Source organism: Chiloscyllium plagiosum, unplaced genomic scaffold (assembly GCF_037043375.1).
Source record: "Chiloscyllium plagiosum isolate Xiang-an unplaced genomic scaffold, Cpla_swu_hap1 HiC_scaffold_27, whole genome shotgun sequence".
Classification (NCBI taxonomy): domain Eukaryota; kingdom Metazoa; phylum Chordata; class Chondrichthyes; order Orectolobiformes; family Hemiscylliidae; genus Chiloscyllium; species Chiloscyllium plagiosum.
In genome coordinates this window covers 279,484-296,948 of record NW_028270165.1, presented here as the reverse complement: position 1 = coordinate 296,948, position 17,465 = coordinate 279,484, and the positions used below count along the sequence as shown (strand labels likewise).

Genomic DNA, 17,465 nt, shown 5'->3' with positions numbered 1-17,465 from the left:
GAGGTATGCAAGGTCAAGATAATTTAGGTAAAACACGGAAACGCGATCCTCATTAGCAGACAGTGAAAGGATTACAAGACGCAAATTAAACATTTTCAACAAGTGATACAGTGGACTGGGAAGATAAGTAATATAAACTGTGAACAACAAAGTTGTTGAGCACAACACTTACATTCAAAGACCGAAAACATCCAGGTCCTGATTAATCAGATTGCATTGTGGTGCTTTTCTGCAAAACATCCACTTGCAATGTCCTACAAAAGAGTGACAATACAAATCCCTCTCAGCCCAGGATAGAAAATCCGAAGGGATGAACGTTTGCTGATTTTCTGAAGATTCACAAAGCGAAGACTGGCTTTTGGTGATTGTTTCCTTTCCACTCCCAGGAGCCGCAGTGGTTGAGGCGGTGAGTTGGGGAAAGTAAAATGTGCCCGTGAGCAGCGTGTGGGGCTATTTCAGCTTCCCCTCATCTGACAGCGCTGTGACTTGACTCCGATGTTCTCAGGGACATTGACTGACGCGAGACAGTGAAAAGATTCTCATTCCCGCAGATCGGGAATTCAAACCGTATGCCGGCTTCAGGACAATGAGAAAGATTAATTGGGGTGTGTGAAGAAGCTGTGAGCTGCATTTCAAACAGGTAGGTGGAGCAGATGCGTCATCCATTGCGCCCCGGCCCTGTGCGTATCTAACGCCACCATGCTGCAGAGTTCTGACGTTAACACGGACATGCGCAGCAATGGGAACCTTCACAAGGTGAACAACCAAAGATAATCACCGTCACTGATTCCCTTCCACAGGCCCAACTTTGTGAAGCAGCATCTTTCACTGGCAAAGGAAACACCCTTGTCCTCAGGTGCCTGCTTCATTTCGATCACGATTTCATGCCCGTCCCTGTTCTAATCTCATTTCCAAACACTTTCTTCACAGCCTCAAACAAATCTCTGCGGGTATCTGCTTGTTCCACCCGAACAGGCAGTGGGTTGCAGATTCCCACCAGTCCCAATGTGAGTGAAATACTTTTCCCCCTCCACTGATTTGAATCTTAAAGAAGAAACCGGGGAGCAAGCTCCCCTTCTTTTCGACGACATTTCTCATTTTGTAGTCGGCAGTGTTCACACCTGCGTGGGGAAACCGCAATGGATTTCAAGTCCATCGCATGAACCACTCGGCCCACGAATACAGAACCACACTGACAACTTCACTTCCCAGGTCTGCCTGCCTGTGGAGCTGAGAAAGAGTGAATCATCGCAGAGTTTGTTTGAATCCAATCACTTCACAGTGATTCGAAAGGATTAAATATCTGCACATGGCGAGTCGAGATGTTTCATCCCAAAAGGTGAAATTTCCGTTAAAAACAAAACTAGAAATTGCAGGAGGAACTAAGCAGGTCAGGCAACATCTGTGGAAAGAGAATCAGAGACAACATTTCAAAATTCTGTTTTCTCCGACAGGTACTGTCAAACCTGCCGAGTTTGTCTTTTTGTCTCGGCTTCTCAGCATCCGCAGTCCCTTCCGTTAGACATTAATTCAATTCAGAAACCCCTTTGGGGAGAGGATTTCCGTTTGGGGAACACTTTCCTGACCCCATTAATAGCGTGCAGCTTCGAAGCCAAGGAAGAACAGCAAACACTGTCACTCTAGTTGGGCTTGAACCACCAACCTTTCGGTTGACAGCCGAACGCGCTGAACAAATGCGCCACAGAGACAGGCGTTGGCATCCGCTGTGCCATCGCTTAGGGGAGGCTATTAGTGAATTCATAATTCAGCCTCCCCGCCGAGAATTACTGTTGTTGTCTCTCGCGCAGTCTGGCGAGAGATCCCGGCTTTCTTAACTTGACTTGTGCAAAAATGCCCGATTAAACTTCTCAAAAAGAACCTTCGTGAAACGAGGCTGGGCTCCCTGGAGTACGAATGGGACAGGAAGTGAAATGATTGGAGATAGCATTGAACAGGTTGACGTGTTTACTTCCCTAATTTTCTTATCCCTGTGCCAATTGGCACGTGACTTGGGCAGTAATGTTATTACACACACTGGAGCAGTGGGATTTGAACCTGAGCCTCAGGGCTCTATGGGTGACTACAGCTGCACCACAAAAAAAAAACCTCCAGTAAATAGGTCCTCTTGAGTTGAATGAGAGGAAACAGCTTCCTCCTCAACATGAGACACGACCAGTGTACCCTCCGTGCCCATTACAATAAATTGAGCCGCCTCCTGTTGAATGAATGAGTGGGAACCCCTCTCCGAGCTCCAAGAAGCGGGGGGCCCGGCTGGAGGCTGGATATGCTCAAGGCTGGTATCTATTAACTTATTTAAATGGTACCTATTGTATGGGGCTATGGTTTACATTAAAACCGGAGGATCATGTCAGAGTGTTTGTTTATATTGAGCAGTTGTAGTTGGTAAAATACACTCCCTGGAGGAGCACCTTCTGTGATGCTGCATTTCCTGCCTTCTGCCCTTCCCCCATTTGTTATCTCTCATCTCGATTTTACATTTTCAGTCAAATTTAATTTCACATTAATCAGCCTTGGTATTCACTGTGTATTATTAATTAATCTGTTGGATTGTTGTAAAACAAAATTAATGGTGTAATGCCAGTAAGTTGTAAAATCAAATCAAGAACTTGTGCTTTTTAAACAAAAAGACGAGTTCAATGGTATTCCTGGCATTGTCTCCTTTGAGGATGATGATTATAGTCTGACCAACAAACCATTTCATGCAGTCACCCAGTTTAATTAAAGTCTTTTGGAAAATAATTCTGGCAGGCAAAGATTTATACAACCCAAAATACGGTTGGTAATCATGTGTATTCTTATCTTTTAAGCCGTAACAGAAGGCATGGCGGTTTGAGACTGAAACTTCGCTGGAAAGAATGTAGATTGATGAGGGAAGTCAAAATGGCAGAGTCTCGGGCCACAATCTATCAGTCTGGCTTGATTGCATGAGTGGTGGTGGTTCAAAAGCACCTTCCAAGTCATGACCTCAACCACCAAGAACAGACAAGTGTGAACACAGGCTTCCGACTGCAAGATATATCGCATTGTTTCTTTGTTATTGACCAAAATGCTGGAACTCACTCCTGAACATTGTTGCAGTCCACATCATATTTGTGAAGCAATTTAAGAGGCAGTTGAGCACCACCTTTTCAAGGTGTGTTTGGGAAGAGTTGTTGGCTCAGCCAATGACATTCACATCTCATGAAATAGTAAGCAAAGAGCCCACAGTGTTGGGAGGCTGTATGTTAGCATGGATAGAGGATTGGCTAACTACCACAGTTGTGGTAAGGGGCATGTTCAGGATGACAACTTGTAACTCGTGGTGTACCACAGGGATCAGCGCTGGGGCCAACATTATTTACAATATATATACGAATTACTTGGATAAGTAAAGTGAAGGTACTATTGCTAAATTTGTAGAAGAGACAGTTGATGTGAAAGCAGGTGGTGAGGATGACATTAGATATCTGGAGAGGGATATAGACAGGTTAAGCAAATGAGCGAAAGCTTGGCAGATGGGAAAATGAGGTAATACAGTTTGTCAGGAGGTGAAGAAATGAATATTAATGGAGAAAGCTTTAGAATAGAGGGATTTGGAATCACGTCCACGAATCTCTTCATCCAATTTCAGTGAGTAATAGGGAGGCAAATGGGAGGTTGGCCTTTTCAATAGAGTAGAAATGTAGGGAGGTTATAGTGAACCTATGTAAGGCATTAGTCAGGCCACAACTGAATACTGTGAACAGTTTAGGGCCCTTTACCTGTAGGAAAGATATATTGGCATTGGAGGCAGTCCAGAGAAGGTTGACCATGATGATACCAGGGATGGAAAGAACGTCTTATGAGGAGGACTGAATAGTTTGGGCCTGTGCTTATTAGAAGTTGGAGAATTAGAGGTAACCTTATTGTCACGTACAAGATTCTGAGGAGCATTGACAGGCGAGACGTGGAAAAGTGGGTGAGACTGGAACCAGAGGAAGTAACCTCCAAATAAGAGATTGCATGTTTAGGACAGATAGGAATTTCTCCTGAGGGCAGTAAATCTGTGGAACTTGATACTACAGAGGGCTGTTGAGCCTGGGTTGTTACGTGCATTCAAGGCTGAGATAGATTTTTTTTAAATCAGTAAGCGAATTGAGGATTATGGGGAAATGGCAGCAAAATGGAGTAAATGTTTCCCAGAATAATCGTGATCTGAACAAATGGCAGAGTCAACTCAATGGGCTGAATTGAATAGTAAATAGTAACTCTGTTCACCGAGCTGGAAGTTTTTGTTGCAAACATTTCGTCCCCTGGCTAGGCGACATCATCAGTGCTTGGGAGCCTCCTGCGAAGCGCTTCTTTGATGTTTCCTCCGGTGTTTATAGTGGTCTGACCCTGCCGCTTCCGGTTGTCAGTTTCAGCTGTCCGCTGTAGTGGTTGGTATATTGGGTCCAGGTCGATGTGTTTGTTGATGGAGTTTGTGGATGAATGCCATGCCTCTCGGAATTCCCTGGCTGTTCTCTGTCTGTCTTGCCCGATGATAGTAGTGTTGTCCCAGTCGAATTCATGTTGCTTGTTGTCTGCGTGTGTGGCTACTAAGGATAGCTGGCCGTGTCGTTTCGTGGCTAGTTGATGTTCATGTATGCGGATTGTTAGCTGTCTTCCTGTTTGTCCTATATAGTGTTTAGTGCAGTCCTTGCATGGTATTTTGTACACTACATCCGTCTTGCTCATGTTGGGTATCGGGTCCTTCGTTCTGGTGAGTTGTTGTCTGAGCGTGGCTGTTGGTTTGTGTACCGTTATGAGTCCTAGGGGTCACACAACAACGAGCACCCGAGCGACAAATCTTCGCACAAACTTTGAGTAAATAGTAAGGAGGAAAAGGATGCAACTGTCAATTACAGACCAGTCAGTGTTGGAAGCCTAGAGATTGTAGGGAGTTGGTGGTATTTGGGCATTGTTACTGGATTTAACATCTGGAGTTTCAAATTGATGCTGCTATGGCCCCGATGCAATTAGAAATCAATTTATGTATCTGGAATATAAACTTATCGCTGCTTTAGTGATCTTATCAATTATCATAAGTACCTATCTTGTTCACTAATAACCTTTTTTTAAGGAAGGAAATCTTCAGTCCTTTCCCAGTTTGGTGAATGTGTCACTCTTGATCCAAAGTCATGTGGTTGACTCTTAACTGCCCTCTGAATTGGCACTTGGTTATTTTTTGGGAGACCAAGTGTCACGTTCCATGAATGAATAAAGAAAAATATTCAGGACAAGATTGTCAATGTCACTGTCAGTGAAGGGAAGATTGCGATCTAGTGATACTGGTTAAGTAGCCCAAAGATCTCGGTCTTCTGAGAACAAAAATTAAAATCCCATCATGGATGCTAGTGGACTTTATTTTCAACGAATAAAAAGATCTGGAAATGAGAGTTTATCTCTGCACTGGCAACCAGGAAACCATTATTGGCTAAGACAATGAATTGCAGCTGTTGGAGATCAGCAACAAAAGACACAATTGCTGGGGAAATGCAGCAGGTCTGGCAGCATCTGTGGAAAGAAAACAGTTAATGTTTTGAATCCAGCCTAATTTTGAAAGGCCACCGGACTCAAAACAGTAACACTGTCGTCTCCTCATAGATGCTGCCAGAACTGTTGTTTTTGTCCAGTCATGACAGAGTGTTGTGAAAGTGTTCTTTTAGGGAGGGAAATCTACCACTGACAACTCTTCACACGCGTGCACACGCTCACATCATGTGACTCCAGACCTACTACAATGTGGTTGACTCTCAACTGCCTTTTCGCAGGAAGCCAATCGCTCAGTCCAAAGGCCATGAGGGATGGGGAGCAAATGTTGGACGTGCTAGCAACAATCCCATCCCTCAAAATATTTTCTTATATATTTTAAAGCATAGGTTAATGAAGGACAACCAAAACAAACTGCTTTGGGAAAGTCATGCCCAACTAACCTGATTTGCTTGTAGTTATAAATATTGTTTTAAAATCCTCTTCAGAGAGGACATTGGTTCCATCATTGTTGCAATGCTGCATGCAATTTCTGTGCTTTCTGCTACAGGAAGGGTGTTGTGAAACTTGAAAGGGTTCAGAAAATATTTACAAGGATGCTGCCAGGGTTGGAGGGTTTGAGCTACAGGAAGAGGTTGAATAGATTGGAGCTATGTTCCCTGGAGCTTTGGAGGCTGAGGGGTGACATTAAAGACATTTATAAAATCATGAGGGACATGGGTAAGGTAAATAGGCAAGGTCTTCTCTCTTGGGGTGGGGAAGTCCAAAATTAGAGGGCATAGGTTTAAAGTTAATGGCAAATGGAGTTTAATATAGATAAGTGTGAGGTCTTACATTTTGTATAGTCAAATCAAGGTAGGAATTTCATGGTGAATGGTAGGACCTTAAGGAGTGTAGTGGAACAGAGGGATCTTGGAGTACAGGTTCACAGTTCTCTGAAAATGGAGTCACAGGTAGAAATTGTTTGGCACACTGGCCTTCATCAGTCATGGCATTCAGTATAAAATACCGAATTAGATTTGAGATAAGCACCAAATCTGTTTCATATGCAGTAATTCAAACCAAGGTTCATAGCTCCTAGAAAGTGGAGTCATGGGTAGACAGGTCGGTGAAGAAGACTTTCGGCATGCTTGCTTTCATCAGTCAGAGCACTGAGTACAGGAGTTGGGATGAATTGTTGCAGCTGTCACAGATTCCACACAACAACACAAGACGTGACCCTGACTGACTGTCCCTTTGCATATCAGGGGGAAGACACCCCTTTAATTGTGATGATCAGACAACATGCCATCCTTCAAAACAAGGTCTGCGTTCACAAATATTTGGACAGAGGAAAGAAGTTCTAGTCTGGGTGAAGATCAATCTTCATTGCGTGAGAGAGAGAGAGAGAGAGAGAGAGAGAGAGAGAGAGAGAGAGTGAGAAAGAGCAGCAGCAGCTTCAGGCGTTCATGGTCCAACTTCTGAAAATACCTTGTCTGATTTGCAGTTGTTTATGGGCTTGTAATATCGAACTGCAGCATATTGTAGATCTTCAGTAAGCCCTGCCAGTGCTTCTATGTGGTCTGAAATTTATCGTACAATTCTTGTATTTCCTATGTATCTGTATCCAGCTTCACCTTAATTGTATTCCCCTCTTTAGCTCTTTTCCCCCATCCTCACCCCTCCACACATCAGCATATCATTAGACTATAGGAGCAGAAATTATGCCATTCAGCCCATCGAGTCTGCTCCACCATTCAGTCATGGCTGATAAGTTTCTCAACCCCGTTCTCCCTATAACCTTTGATCCTCTTGATACTCAAGAAAATATATTCAATGATCTTACCTCCACAGCCTTCCGGGGCAGTGAATTCCATCGATTACCACTCTCTGTCTGAAGTTTTCCTTATTTCTGTTCTAAAACGTCTTCCCTTTACTTTAAGGCTGAGGAGGAGGCATAGAGGAGCGTGGTGTGCACTTGTAAACTCCGGAACTTCCCAAACTTCACGAGTCAACAATAACGCTTTCTGGAGCAAGAAATGAAAGGGCCGACGAGAAACTGTGACACCACAGGAAGTGAAATTAGGCCATTCAGCCCATTGAGTCTGCTCCACCATTCACTCATTCTTGAGTATCAAGGGGCTCAAACGTTACGGGAGAATGGGGTTAAGAAACATATCAGCCATGATTGAATAGCAAAGCAGATTCAATACGATAAATGGCTTGTTAACCATCCCTGGGAAGAAGGAGGCAACACAATAAGTTGTTTCTTGGGACAGGTAAGATAATGTTATTTTACAATGGTGTGACAAAAGGACAATTAATTCTGCCTGTGGAAGGAAAGCCCTGACATAGAGGGGTTAATTGCAGGGCAGGCTGTTTCAAACAGACAGCTAACCCTCAAGGATAAGAAGGTAAACTACAGACCTGAGGTCTCCAGCAATGTGAGGTGATGTTAGAGTCTTAAAAAAAAGTCACACCACAGATTTGAAATTGAGGAAACGCCACCAAAATTCAACTCCAGAATGATAAAGCAGCAGCAGTACTTAAAAGAATAATACTGCATCAAACCCCTGGACACTTCCAGAGATGGGCACTGTCGGTGGAAACCCAGTTAAATTCAGCCATCAACTGGGTGATAGCCATATTTGGTGGGGGGGGGGGGGCGGTGAAGCTGAATGAACTTGAGAGGTTTTATTTGTGGTTGCTACGTGCAATAAAGTGCAAATAATTGTTTCAGCATTTGATTGTCTGTGCGGTTTCTGAGTCAGGAGCCAAATTAAGGTGATTCACCCACAACCACACCAAGAGGCTGGGATTAATATTGACTCCATTGCATTCAAGAGAATGTCATCAATACTGTTATAAAGCGAAGGCTGAACCCCGCCCCACCACTCTGCAAGATCTCAAACCGAAACGTCCAAAGAGTGGCACGTTGCCCTTTAATCTGTAAAGTCAGTGTGATAAGTGGTGTAACCTGCTGTAGTGTTAAAAGTAAATCCCTGACACTTTAAAATCGACAATCAGCAATTTATTTAACCAACTCTCACGGTGAACAAATGAACAAAACTAACAAACTGAATAAATCCTTCCTAACTACTGAGTATTCTGGAATAAATCAATATTCTTCTGGTATGCTGTTCCAATCAATGCATGTCCCACTCAGATAACACATAATAGAATTTAATCTCTCAGATTACAACCAGGTTATGTGTCTTCCGGAATATTCTGTGCCATCTTCTGTCGGGGATGCCTCCTCCGATTCCTCTGTCAGGAATGCCCTTCTCTATTTTTCTAAATGATGCTTTCTCTCATACACAGATGACTGAGAGCACCAATTCTTTATGATAGGATTGGTCCTGTTGTCAAAACTTTAGGATTTAAATTTAATAAGTTTTTGGTAGCCAATGGGCTGATTTAAATTGATTGGTGAAATTGCAAATGTGTTTTCTTGTCCTGCTAACTGTACAGCCCTTTGATACAAATGTTTCAGTTCAGGTGCTTTTTGTTGTGATCATGCTGCTCCTTTAAGAAGATGACGATGTTGGTTTATTTTCAGGAGGGGTTGTAAATGGCTTCCCATTCATCCAGGTTTAAGGTTTTCGCTAATGGTTAACAGATACTGGCTAAGGCAACAATCCGGGAAAAGGGTTTGACACTTTTTTTTCTAAAACACTTCTACAATGAAAGGGCAGTTGTCCCATTCTTTTCCCCTGCTTTTGGTTTTAGCAAGCAGTCTGTCTGAAGCTGCTGCAGGAAGAGATGTTTCCTGATTCAACAGATGTTTCTGGCTGACTCTAAAGCTTCAGGGAAAATAGTACCAGCGTATTCAGCCTCTCCCTGTTGCTCTAACCTTGCAACCCGGGCAACATCCTTCCAAACCTTTTCTGAACCCTTTCAATTTTCACAATGTCTTAAAAAGACGTCTACTTTGCTCGACTAATGTGGGAGAATTTTCTGCATGACGCGTTGTGTCTGAAAGAGCCCTCCCCTGTGCTGTGACAGAGCTGCAGTGACTTTCAAAAGCCTGACAAATGCGGTTATCAGTCAAAGATTCATTGGGAGAAGCTTCTCAATCACATCTGTAAATGGAGAAAGTGTTTTTAATAATGAGACATGAATAAAGGGCTGCATTAATCTTTTGTTCTGAAGATTTACTCATACATCTCAAAACAGAGCATTTGAACCCGGTCACAAGAAGTCTACGGGAATATAAGACACCAATGCCTATTTCCTGACCAGGACCGACTTTACACAGAAAACATGGACATTTTAAATGAATGGGGTGCCATTCGTTTTAAGATCAGGTGAACTTAAGAGGCACACCATTGGCTTAGAAATGAGAGATCCTTGACACACTCACAGCCAAAATCATCACTGTCATTATTATCAAATTAGAATTTAGGCTGGATAGGCTGGGATGTTTTTCCACTGGAGCAGAGGAAGTTGAGAGGCAATATTTTCAAACCATGAGGGGTAGATTTGGGTTAATGGTAGCTGTCTCTTCCCTAGGGGGAGGATTTCAAGTCCAAGGACGCGTTTTTATGGCGAGAGGAGAAAGATGGAAGAAAAAATGTGGGGCAAAATATTTACAGAGTGTAGTTCGCCTGGGGAAACAGCTGCCAGTGGAAGTGGTTGAAACAGGTACATTAACAATATTGAAAAGACGTTTCAAAAAATACATGGGTGGGAAAGCTTGAGAAGGATATGGGCCAAGTGCAGGGAAATGAGGTTAGTGTTGACAAACATTTTGGTCAGCATGGACCAGTTTGAGCTGAATGGCCTGTCTCTGTGCTATAGTACTCTGTGACTGGCGTCTCTTCGTAACTCTGACAATGTTGAGTTTTCACATGAACCAGGAAAAAGTGAGGACTGCAAATGCTGGAGATCAGAGTTGAGAGTGTGGTGCTGGAAAAGCACAGCAGGCCTGACAGCACCCGAGTAGCAGGAGAATCGATGTTTCAGGTAGAAGGGCAGCCAGATGAATATCTCACTAAATCATGCTGAATAAAATCTGATCTCATTCGTCAACTCTGATGTGGAGGTGCTGGAGGTGGACAGGTCAGAAGTCACACAACACCAGGTGACAATCCCAATAGATTGGTTTGAACTCATGAGCTTTCGAAGCACTGTTCCTTCATCAGGTGAAGTGATGAAGGAGCAGCACTGATGAAGGAGCAATGCTCCCAAAGCTTGGGATTTCAAATAAACCTGTTGGACTGTAACCTGGTGTTGTGTGACTTCTGACTTCAACTTCTTCAACTGCGCATTCATGTTGAACTTGATGGGACACTTTATCCAACTCGGCGTAGTTAACTCATATCGCTTGGAGGGGTTCATTTGAAACCTTTCAGGAGGCGAATTCAACAAGATTGAATTATTCAAAGTTACTCAATTCTAAACTTACATCAGGACCACTAGTCATTGAGAGGTACAGCTTGGAAACAGATCCTTCAGTCCGACTCGTCCACGCTGCCCAGATATTCTAAATTAATCTAGTCCCATTTGCCAGCACTTGGCCCAAATCCCTCTAACCCTTTCTATTCATGTCCCCAACCAAATGTCTTTTAAATTCTACCAGCTTCCTCCACTTCCTCTGGCAGCTTGTTCCATACACGCACCACACTGCATGAAAAGTTTTCCCTTTCGGTCCCTTTTAAATCTTTCCCCTTTCACTCTAAACCCATTCCCTCTAGTCCTAACAACATCCTGATAAATCATTTCTGATGGAGTTGTCAACGTTTCGGGTAGAACCCTTCTTCAGTCCTGAGGGATAATACCTGAAATGCTAACTTCTCCACCTCCTGGTGCTGCCTGCCTTGTTGTGCCCAGCCTCCTGTTTGTCTATTTTAGATTCCAGCATCTGCAGTTTTTTATTTTGTCTCTAACAGATGGTGGAGCAGATTCGATGGGTCAAAATATCCTAACTTCTGCTCCAATAGTCTTGTGGTCGTAGGTTTGTGCGGGTCCTGGGCTCAATGAGCAGCAGCGCCCACTGGAAGCAACGTTCACAGAATCATAGAATCACTACAGTGAGGAAACAGGTCCTTCTGCCCAACAAGTTCAGAGCGACCCTTTGAAGAGTAACTCACCCAGATACATTTTCCTACCCTATCACTCTGCACTACCCCTAACTAAGGCACCACACCTACACATTCATCAACACGATGGGACTATTTAGCTTGGCCAATTCGCCCAAACATGCGCACGTTTGGACTTTGGGAAGACACTGCAACATGCAGAGGAAACCCACGCAGACACAGCGGGGAATTACATGCAAACGCCACACTGACAGTCACCCTGAGGATGGAATTAAATCTGGGTCCCTGGCGCTATGAGGCAGCAGTGCTAACCACTGAGCCACCACCCCCACTCCCCCAGTAGAAAACAAAAAAGCCTACCAAATCTCCCACTACCCCCACTGTCAGAAAGGGCAGGAGGTTCTGTCCTGGGGGTGACCCTCAGCAGCGTTACCGGCAGAATCTGATTGTTAGGAGCATTGGTGCTTCCGCTGGTGCTTGTTCAAGCTGCAGGACATTGTGAACCTCTGCCCACACTTGGGGCAGGCAAACGGCCTCTCCCCAGTATGGACCCGCTGGTACGTCAGTAGAGTGGAGGAGACAGCAAAGCCCTTCTCGCACTCGAGGCAGGTGAATGGCCTCTCCCCAGTGTGGACACACCGGTGTGTCAGCAGGTGGGAGGGTTGGGTAAAGCCCTTCCCGCACACAGAGCAGCTGAAGGGCCTTTCCCCAGTGTGGACCCGCTGGTGCTTCAGCAGGTCGGAAGAGCGTGTAAAGCACTTCCCGCAGACAGAGCAGGTGAATGGCCTCTCGCCGGTGTGGACCCGCTGGTGGGTCAGCAGGTCAGAGGAATCACTGAAGGCCTTCCCACATTTGGGGCAGGGGAAGGGCTTCTCACCGGTGTGGACCCGCCGGTGAATCACGAGGTGGGAGAAGCGAGTGAACACCTTCCCACAATCGGGGCAGCGGAAGGGCCTCTCCCCTGTGTGCACCCACTGGTGCCTCATCAGGGCGGAGGAATCGTTGAATGCCTTCCCACACTTGAGGCAGCTGAAGGGCCTCTCCCCTGTGTGAACCCGCAAGTGCCTCAGCCGGGCGGAGGAATCGCTGAAGCTCTTCCTGCACAGAGGGCAGCTGAAGGGCCTCTCCCCTGTGTGCACCCGCCAGTGCCTCAGCAGGGCGGAGGAATCACTGAAGGCCTTCCCACACTCAGGACACGAGAATGGCTTCTCCCTGGTGTGACTGCGCTGATGTGTCTCCAGGGCAGACGGGACACGGAAGCCTTTCCCGCAGTCGCCACACTTCCATGGTTTCTCCATGGCCGAAGCTACAGTTGCACACAAACGCGTGTATGTCCCCTCCCTGCCTTGAATTCCTCTTTTCAGGCCAGATAACTGTTTCAGGCTCGACACTCAGTGCGTTGCTGCAACAGTAGGGGCTCTCTTCCAGTCCCACTGATGCTGAAAACGTACTGAAACAGGAACCAATTGGATCACAGTTGAAAATTGTTGCAGTCCTGATGGATTGAGTGACTCACAAATGCTGGAGAATCAGAGTCGAAAACTGCAGGTCAGGCAGCATCTGAGGAGCAGGAGAGTCAATGGTTCAGGCATATGCCTTTCATCTGTTGATTTTGAAACTTCATCTTCATATCAAATACTCTGAAAAGAGATTACAAAAGTCATCACTGTCAGTCCAGGGTAGAAATTCAGAACAAGCAATTCTACTTTCTGCAGAACATTCTTTTCTTTTGTTATTCCACAAAACTGAAAGCACCATCCTTCTCTCTCTCTCCCTCTATTCTCACTCCATTCTAATTTTCCTGAAAGTGCTGATTCAGGATCTGACAGGGACAGAAGAGCAGAACAGTCACAACTGACATCTTTCTGAATTTTGGATCCCTCCACCTGAAAATTAATATCTTCCACGACATTGGGATCCTGTTGAGAGTGAGCAGGTCTGATTTTTGGTAGTAAAAATTAGAGTGCGTTACATTGTGGAAACAGGCCCTTCGGGCCAACAAGTCCACACGGATCCGCCGAAGCGCAACCCACCCATACCCCTAACCTAACACTGCGGGAAATTTAGCATGGCCAATTCACCTAAACTGCATATTTTTGGATTGTGGGAGGAAATCGGAGCACCCGGAGGAAACCCACGCAGACACGGGGAGAACGTGCAAACTCCACACAGTCAGTCGCCTGAGGCAGGAATTGAACCGAGGTCTCTAGCGGTGTGAGGCAGCAGTGCTAACCACTGTGCCACCGTGCCACCCTTGTGTGTAGTGTGTAAATTCAGGATGAACCTGCAATGCAACTTCTTGGCAATCAATCAGACACAAAATGGTTAACGTGCCCCCACAGGAGTTTTAGAATGAAACATCAAGGCTATGACACCAGAGAGAAATTGAACAGACTGGCGTGGCAAACCAGAGTCATCTAGATATACAGCACAGAAACAGGTCCTTTGGTCCACTGGTCTATGCTGACCAGATATCCTCGCTGAATCTGGTCTCATTTGCCAGCATTTGGCCCATATCCCTCTAAACCCTTTCTATTCATAAACCGATCCAGATGCCTTTTAAATGTGTCATAATTATACCAGCATCTACTACTTCCTCTGGCAGCTCTTTCCTTACACGTGCAATCTTCTGCATGAATTGCCCCTTAGGTTCCTTTTAAATTCCTCGCCCCCTCCCCGGGCCACCTCACCCTTAACCTATTACTCTATAGTTCTACACTCCCAGAGAAAAGACCTTGTCTATTTACCCTATCCATCCCGCTCTTGATTTTATAAACAATGGAAGCATCAACGGCTCAGGGCGGGGATGGTGAGGGGTTGGGGGAATGGGGGAAGGAAGCCGAATGTGCTGGAGCCAACGCGGAAGAAGAGGACACAAAACCTTGAAGCTGCAATGAGGAATACTGCATGTGCTGTACATGTACCTGTTGATTTTATTTGTGGGAATCAAGTGCATTTTAAAAATAAAAACAAACAAGATATCTATCCCTCCCCTTTCACAATCTACTAATGCTGTCCTGGAAACAGAGTGAGAGAATTGGGAGCAGGAGTTGGCCATTTGAGCCTGCACCAACACTGAACACATCATAACTGAATATGAATATACCTACAGTCAGGTGGATAGATTGGGTTTTCTTTCACTGGAGCAGAGGAGATTGAGTGGTGACCTTATAAAGGATTATAATATCATGAAGGGTACAGATGAGGTGAAAGGCTGGTGTCCTTTCCCTGGGGTGGGGCTTTCAAAATTAGGGAGTAAATTTTGAAGGGGAGAGGAGAAAGATTTTAAAAAGACATGAAGAGCTCCATTGTTTTCACACAGAGAGTGGTTTGTGTGTGGAATGTGTGTCCAGAGGAAGTAGTGGATGCTTGTACAGTGACAATGTTTAAATGACATTTGGAAATGGACATGAATAGGAAAGGTCCAGAGGGATATGGGCCAATCACTGGCAGATGGGACTAGTTGGGTTTGAGAACATAGTCAGCGTAGACCAGTTGGACCGAAGGGTCTGTTTCTGTGCTGTATGACCCTGTAGCTGTTCTGTACTGGTCTTAAAACCATTTTCTTGGAAACCCAAGATGGCGGTGGTTTAAGTGGTCTGCTGTGTTGGGCTCTGTGCCATACCCCCGGACATTTACACCTCCCCCCACCTCATTAACCATCCGTAGGAGAAAACAATTGCTAATATAAACTTACTGAACGTCTGGAGCTGCTATAATTGTGGTTTGCCAGCTTTAGGACCAGAATGAAAGCAAATGAAGGAAAGGGGCCGACAGGGGTGCAGCAGGCAGGGCACTCCCCTACTGCATCGGGGGTGCCTGGAGCCATTGCTCAAACTCCCAGGGCAGACCCTTTGGATTTAATGGGACAGCAGCAGTTACTCTCGGAGTTTGCCAAATTCTGAGAAAAGATTGAAGCAGCGGTGGAACCACTATCTACCACGCTGGAAAAGCTTGGTCAGGAAATTCAAATGTTGGCCCGAAGAGAATAGGCAGTGGAGGAGAGGACCGTGGCATCGGAGACCATGGCGGAGGTCTCAGCAGGAAGGATCCAAACGCTGGAAGACCAGGTTCAGGTCCTTCAGGAGCAAGCGGACGACCTGGAAAACTAAAGTAGAAGAAATATGTTACAGCTCGTGGATCTTCTGGAATACGAGGAAGGCGAAGACCTCGTTGGATTCCTGGGGCTGGAGTTGGAGTCGGGCCTGTTGAGTGTGGAGCGGGCCCACCGGATCGAAATGCGCAGGTCCGGATCGGACCTGCAGCCCCGCGTGGTCCTAGTGCGCCTCCAGCATTATAAAGAAATCCAGTTAGTGATTGAAACAGCAAGAAGACTGGGAAGAGATCCACAGGCTTTAATGCACATAGACTCAAGAATAATATATTTTCAGGACTTCTCAGGAGCCTGGATTAAGAAAAGGGCATTTGATGAAGTTAAGAGAAACTTAAGGAGAAAATTAAGAATACAATATTCCTTGAGGTCCCTGACCGTATTGCGTTTCACTCATGGAGGGACGGTGTATAATTTTGATTCAGCAGTAAAGGCAAAGGACTTTGCGAATTCTTTGAATTAAAGAAATCGAGTCGGGGTGAAGGCGGGAGGGACATCATTTCAGACAACGCTACGTTTTTGCCCCTTTTTTGTGGTTATTGGCTTTATACGTACTGCCTTGACAAAAAACTGGAATTATTTAGTGTATCGGTCAGTTACATATTGTGTGGGGCCTTTTTCTTTTACTGCTGTCCTTTTGTTTTTGGATTGGGGGTGGCTATACCTCTGCTTAAGATGTATGGAGAAGGGATGTGGGGAGATGGGTACCATTGTTAACTCTCAGAATGTAAATAACATGTTTTTTACAATCTGTGAATTGGGGCACAGCCTCAGTGGAAAGGAGCCAGGATGGTGGCAATGGTGGGGTTTGGGGAGGGTGGGGATAAGAGATCTCTACATAATTGAGGGTTATTTGAGCGTTTGCTTAAGTTATATGTGGTGGTTAGATTTTTATTTATTGTAGTTTTTTATTGGAGCAGTTTTTAGACTTTATAGAGTTAATGTCTTTGTTGCTCACTGCACCTCGGATAAGCCTCCTCCTCTTGGGAAACCACGGGCTGCCCTGGATGACCATGGCTACTGATTCGTTCAGGTGGTACACCTGGAATGTAAAAGGGAGCCATTCCCCCGTTAAAAAGAAAGACGGTGCTGTCAAGCCTCAGGAAGGAAAAGGTGGACATCGCCCTGCTGCAGGGGACACATTTAACTGATAAGGAACATCTGAAACTGCAGCAAGGAGGTTATGATAGGGTATTCTTCTCCTCCTTTAGCTCCAAGTGTAGAGGAGTGGCTATACTAGTAAGAAGGAACCTCCGTTTGCAGGTAATAGAGCAAATTAAGGACAAACATGGACTGTCCGTCATTCTTAAAGCTCTAATACATGGAGAAGAGTATGGCGTCCTGAATGTGTATTGTCCCCCCGGTGTACCCTCTTAAATTTCTAATTGATGCAGTTGCTAAATTAATGAGTCTTGGGGTACGCCGCATGGTCATTGGAAAGGATTTTAATCGCCTAATAGATCCCGAGGTAGACAGGATGCCAAGGGGCCAGGCAGGTACACCCGCGCAACCTAAGCAGTTGGTGGGCATGTGCGAGGAGTTGGGATTAGTGGATGTGTGGAGGCATCTCCACCCTAATGGAAGAGACTTTACTTTGTCTCCCAACCCACACAAGTACCACATGGGAACTGACACTTTTTAATGCCATTGGATTGCTTGGACAGAACATTGGCTTGTGAAATTGGCAATATAGCTGCCTCGGACCATGTGCCAGTGTATTTATATGGTAAAATCAAGAGTGGTGGAATGGATGCATAGCACTGGTGCATGGACCCATACCTGTCAAGGGATAGCAAATTTGTTGAGTACATCACAAGAGTTCA

The 17,465-nt window shown here is 45.2% G+C and overlaps 1 long non-coding RNA gene and 1 pseudogene across 1 annotated transcript in view; both read right to left on the bottom strand.

The window, feature by feature from the left end:
* LOC148142779 (uncharacterized) overlaps positions 1–17,465 on the bottom strand; it is a 142,091-nt gene that overhangs the window by 120,600 nt on the left and 4,026 nt on the right. The window lies entirely within an intron of this gene.
* LOC148142780 (uncharacterized) lies at positions 11,915–12,829 on the bottom strand (annotated as a pseudogene).